Below are 6,274 nucleotides of genomic sequence, written 5' to 3'. Positions count from 1 at the left end.
AGAATGCTTGAGCCTTATCAGGTAACCATTGCTAACTACTTGGTGCTTTCCTTTCCCTATAAATTTATATGGAAGCTACATAAAGAAGAGGGAATTAACATAAATGATAATATACTGAATATACCTGTTGGTGATTTTTTTTTTTGAGACAGGGTCTTGCTCTGTCACCAAGGCTGGAGTACAGTGGCAGGATCTTGGCTCACTGTAACCTTGACCTCCCAGGCACAGGTGATCCTCCCACCTCAGCCTCCTGAGTAGCTGGGGTTACAGGCATGTGCCACCATGCCTGGCTAATTTTTGTATTTTTGTAGAGATAATGTCTCTGTATATTGTCCAGGCTGGTCTCAAACTTCAAGGCTCACGCTATCTGCCCACCTAAGCCTCCCAAAGTATTGGGATTACAGGTGTGATCCACGGCACCCGGCCACTGCTGGAGACTTTTTATACAACAGTATGTCATGGAATTCTATGTTAGCACATATAGGCCTACTTTATACTATTTGGTTTTTAAAAAAAAAATTATGGCAGTGAGGTGTTTAATATTGTCTTTTAAAATATACATAAACAGTGTAGATGCATTTGAGTAATACTGAATTTTTAGAAAAATCTATTGGAGTATCATATATGAAAGGATAAGTAGAGATTTGGAAATGCTTTTTTTAGTTGGACAAGAAAACTGATGAAATCTAAATCTGGACAAACTAGAAACAGAAAGTTTGGGTGCTAGCAATATGAACTATAGACACATTCATTCTATCGTCACTTCTATGTCAGAAGTATCAGAGAATTGTGGTGCCTGCAAATGCATGCTCTTACACACCCATTAAAAAAATAAAGCCAAGCTTTCTAGAGCACTTAGCACTCATTTAATGTACTTGTTCTTCCAAATATTGCAAGGTAGAATAGGATTTATAAAGATAAGGGAATACAGAACTGAGGCAAAGACAATCAGCACATACACAGCGAATCACTCTCCATAATCATATTGCTAGAACACCATCAGGAAGTAGCCTTGTAATCACAGACCTGCTGCCATGATGTGCAATTACAGGACAGAGGTGCCAGGAGAAGGGCCCATTGTGACCAAGGAAAGCCTTTGTGAGAAGACTACTTCAGGGTGCTCCCCATCAGAGGAGCACATCCCTGATCTTGTATTCCTCATTGGTCCAAGTTTCATGTGAATTGGTCAGGTGGGGAATTTTTTCTTCCACGGACATCAGCCTCTTCTGAGCTTCTTCATCAAAGGCAGATTTATGCAGCCTTAAATATTTGGAAGTAGGGAAGATGGTTAAGTTTCCTTTCAGCTACAGTGACACCAAGCATCCGCAGTGCACAGTCCGGATGGCTCAAAGCCTCACACAGCACCGCCACCACATCGGGTCCAAGGTAACCAACCCAGTCGAGGTTCAGGCTCCTCCGTGTTTTGCAGGCAGTGAGTGCCGCAGCGAGGTCCTCACAGCAGGCACAGATGATCAGCCATGTTTGCAGTGCAAGACACTCTCATTTACAGTGAGGATGCTTCAAAGCGTCACATAACTGTTTGACACCAGCACCTCCTATTTCATCACACCCAAGTTTCAGGGTCTTCAGTGTTTCATTGCAAATAAGAACAGCAGCAATGTCCACATAGGAAACGGAAGTAAGGAAACAGCCCATCAACAACAACTCCTGTATGTTTCAGTCTTTGTGGTTCAGCGCTTCACACAGAGACGCCGCTCCATTATCTTCCAGGAAATTTGACCCCAGATCAAGAAGGGACAGGGATTTACCCCAGAAAAGGACGTGGGAAATGTCTTCACAGGAGACACAGGTGAGACAGCAGTACATCAACATCAGCATTTCCAGGGCACGGCAACATCATTCTTTCGTCCTTTTCGGGATTTTCTACCAAGGACAGATGTATCAGCTTGCTGTTGCAGGCCAGGACAGTGGCGATGTCTTCACAACCTTCATCGGAGATGTCACACGTTCCCAGTATCAGCTCTTCTATCTTGCATATTGCATGCTTCACTGTCTCACACAGGTGCCTGACACCAGTATGGGAGAGGCTAGTGCCATACAGGCTCAGAAGTTTCAGATGAGGGTCATGAAGAACTGCCTTAAATAATTCTGGATCATTTCCAAAGTTAGACATAAAAGTAAATTTGAGTTTTTGGAGCTTACAAACAGGTTGAACCAGCGCTTTGCCAAGAATTGCCAGGGAGGCATCACCGAGGCTACTGTTTTCCATGTCTAACATCTGGAAGTTCTTGTTGGTACTGAACGTTAAGCAAAGCTTACATGACTTAAACTTTTAAGGCATTGGGTTATTTCCTTCTTTAGGTCTTTTGACAGTGGAAAACCAAAGGACGTCTCCAGCAAGCTGACGATTTCTTCTGTTGAAATTCCAAACACAAATACCCCTACCTGGGCCAAGTGGGTTTGAGGCTGAGCCACACTTGCTCTTACAAGCTGGATTATGCTTCTAATGGTTGGGTTAGGATCATCTTTGGGTTGTTTGAGCAAATAAAACATGGCGGCACAGAACTCTTGGATACATACATGGATGAAGGTAAAACAGTCACCTCTCCTTTGGAGAAGTTTCATACCCACTCACATTAAGCCCTCAGACTCAGATAACCCACTCCTCCAGAGATCCCCGTGGGAAAATACAAATGCATGTGTCCAAATTCCCTCTGCAGCCAAAGTACACAGACTTTTTTGTTGGGCTCTGTTCACCCTAGGTGGAAAACTCTGACTTCCTGCTTTAAATACCTTTGTTAAAAATGAATGCATCATTTTTAGCAAATGAATGAAATGCATTCATTTTTAACAAATGAATGAAGGTGTTTTGGGAGTTTATTTCAAGGTCTTCTCCCCTTTCTAGCCACCATTTCATACAAGTACAGACCAACCAGCATATACAGGGATTATGGCACAAGATAAAGAGCAGTCCAGTGTCTCTCACAAAATGGAAGGCTTTCAAGGCTTTATTCTCGCTGAAGAAGTGGGAGAAATACAGCCTCCTTTCAAGTTCAGTGAATCCTGGGAGCTTTATGAGTTTTGGATGCTACAACATAAAATAGTTGTTTTGCATACCCACTTTTCCTAATGCAATAAGCAGAGAGGATTCTGGAATCATCTTTTTTTGCAACAAACTGCTCAGGATAATGTGTGTTGGCTGCTGCTGCCTCCAGTCATCACACAAGCCAGCCTTAAGTTCCAAGTCAAACTTCAGTTGCTCAAAGCCATCCATGATGAACAGAATTTGCTCTGGCTGGGGAAAAAAATGTCTTTGATCTTCTCTGGAGACTCAGGCCAGTCCCTAGAGAGGAGCTCCACTAAGCTGGTCTCTGTGATACCATTCGTTTCATAGACATTAAGGAAAAAAACAAATGTGAATCTATCCTTCCATAAGTTTCCTTCTGCCCAGTCCCACATCACTTTTTTTTTTTTTTTTTTTTTTTTTTTTTTTTTTTTTTTGAGACTGAGTCTTGTTCTGTTGCCCAGGCTGCAGTGCAGTGGTGCGATCTCAGCTCAGTGCAATCTCCGCCTCCCAGGTTCAAGTGATTCTCCTGCCTCAGCCACCCAAGTAGTTGGAATTATAGGCATGCACCAGCACGCCCGGCTAATTTTTGTATTTTTAGTAGAGACAGGGTTTCACCATGTTGGCCAGGCTGGTCTTGAACTCCTGATCTCAGATGATCTGCCCACCTCGGCCTCCCAAAGTGCTGGGATTACAGGAGTGAGCCACTGCGCCTGGCCCATCACTTTTCTTAAAAGGGTTGTTTTTCCAATTCCATCAGAACCCTCCAGGACCACAGTGAGTAGTCTAGCCTCAGCAGTATATGCATCATTCAACACTTTATACTCATTTTTCATGGTTTCTTTGTGGAAATGCCCAGGGACATGGAGACAGGTTTCTGTTTCCCATACAAGTTGAAATTTTTCTTTCATATGCTTTCTATATGGGTTTAGCTTATTTCTTCTCTCTTCCTGAGCCTTCATCCAGAGATCTTTCCTATTGATCTGTAGAAATAGGTTCAGTGTCACCTCCCAAGCCTGTTTTCCTGTTTGTCCAACAGCTTTGCTACATCTTCGTGGGAAGCTCAGTCCGGGTGATTGGCTTGAGTTCCAATTTCAAAGGTTCTTGTTTGAGGAGCTCCTTAAATTTCCAAAACTCTTCGTTTCTGAGCCCCTTCAGCTACCACAACAAGCCAAAATCTGAAAAAAAAGGATTCTGCCATATTGTCCCAGATTGTGAGCTCAGATATCTCCAGAGGAAAAACAAAGATCCTGAAAAATAAAGAATAAATGATACCCAATCCAGCTCCTGGTCCCTCCAGCTGGTACTCATCCTACTTTATGCTATTTTAACTGGCATATGGCACTTCGCAGTATGTTTATAGACTGTTTTATTTAACTATTCACTTACTGACGTACTTTTCGGTGAGTTCAAGTTTTGCACTATGAAAAATAATAATAGACAATCTCAAAAGGTTATATATCATATGATTCCATTTCTATGATATCATCAAAAAAAAAAAAACTATAGTGATGGAGAACAGATCACAAGGGCCAGAGGTAAGGGGTGGGGGAAGGAGTATGTTACTACAAAGGGTTAATGTGAGGAAATTTCCAGTGCCCTGATGGTGATGCCAGTTACACCAATCTATACCTGTGTAAATGTCATGGAACTATACAGAGACAAGATGTCAATTTTGATAAGTGGTAATTTTTTTAAAGTAAATTGATTTTTTAAAGTAATCATATATGTACAATGCTGCTGTGACCATCCATACGATGCCCAACACAAGGAGGTTGCTCTAGGGCAGCCTATGGGAAGAGAGATACCAAGTCACAGGTTATCACATCTTTGATTTCAATATTTTCTGCCAATCCCCTTGAAAGCAGCTACACAGATGGGCTTTTTTTTTTTAATGAGCAAATTTTGTTTCATATATTTGAGGTTCACAATGTGATGTTTTGGGGTACATATAGATGGTAAAAATGGTTACTGCAAAAGAAATAAAACAAAAAAGAGAAAGAAAATAAAATAAAACAATTACTATTGTGAAGCAGATTGACATAACCGTCATCTCACATGGTTCCTTTTTTGTGACAAGAGCAGCTAAAATCTACGTATTTCACAAAACCCCTAACACAACTTTGTTAACTTGCGTCCTCCTAATGCACCTTAGACCTCTAGACCTGTTTATTCTGCATATCTGCTCATTTGTATCCTTTGACCCACACTGCAGCATTAGTAACATAGTCACAATAACCAAGACACAGAAACCACCTGAGTGCCCATGAGCAGATGAATGGATAAAGACAATGTGGTTCCATAGAGAGAGAGAATGGAATAGTATTCAGCCTTTAAAAAAGGGGCTGGGCGTGGTGGCTCAAGTGTGTAATCCCAGCACTTTGGGAGGCCGAGGCAGGCGGATCATGAGGTCAAGAGATCGAGACCATCATGGGCAACATGGTGAAACCCCGTCTCTACTAAAAATACAAAAATTAGCTGGGCGTGGTGGCACATGCCTGTAGTTCCAGCTACTTGGGAGGCTGAGGCAGGAGAATTGCTTGAACTGGGAGGCTGAGGCAGGAGAATTGCTTGAACCAGGAGGCTGAGGTTGTGGTGAGCCGAGATCACGCCACTGCACTCCAGCCTGGGTGACAGAGTGAGACGCCATCTCAGAAAAAAAAAAAAAAAAAAAAAAAAGAAGATCCTGCCACGTGCCACAACATGAATGAACCTGGTGGACATCATGCTAAGTGGGATGCAGACACAGAAAAACAAATCCTGCATCATCTCACTTATATGTGGAATATTTTCTAAAGAGCTCAAATATGCAGACACAAAGAATGAAACAGTCATTACCACAGGTGGGGTCTGGGGAAACGAGGAGATGTGGGTGAAGGGATACAAAGCAGAGATGTAGCATGGGCTTTTCTTAAAGGCAACACGGCCTCAGGGATAGTTCCTGCTACGGACTCTATGGGGGACCTCAACAGAGAAGTGAAAATCTATATATTAAAAATCCTAGGTCGGGCGCGGTGGCTCATGCCTGTAATCCCAGCACTTTGGGAGGCTGAGGCGGGTGGATAACGAGGTCAGGAGATCGAGACCATCCTGGTTAACACGGTGAAACCCCGTCTCTACTAAAAAAAAATACAAAAAATTAGCCGGGCGTGGTGGCGGGCGCCTGTAGTCCCAGCTACTTGGGGGACTGAGGCAGGAGAATGGCATGAACCCAGGAGGCGGAGCTTGCAGTGAGCCAAGATTGCGCCA

The 6,274-nt window shown here is 42.9% G+C and overlaps 1 pseudogene; it reads right to left on the bottom strand.

Moving 5' to 3' along the window:
- Positions 1-402: 402 nt before the first annotated feature.
- On the bottom strand, positions 403-2,293 carry LOC100606380 (annotated as a pseudogene).
- Positions 2,294-6,274: the final 3,981 nt, after the last annotated feature.

Source organism: Nomascus leucogenys, chromosome 10 (assembly GCF_006542625.1).
Source record: "Nomascus leucogenys isolate Asia chromosome 10, Asia_NLE_v1, whole genome shotgun sequence".
Classification (NCBI taxonomy): Eukaryota; Metazoa; Chordata; class Mammalia; order Primates; family Hylobatidae; genus Nomascus; species Nomascus leucogenys.
This window is presented reverse-complemented; position numbering and strand designations above follow the sequence as displayed.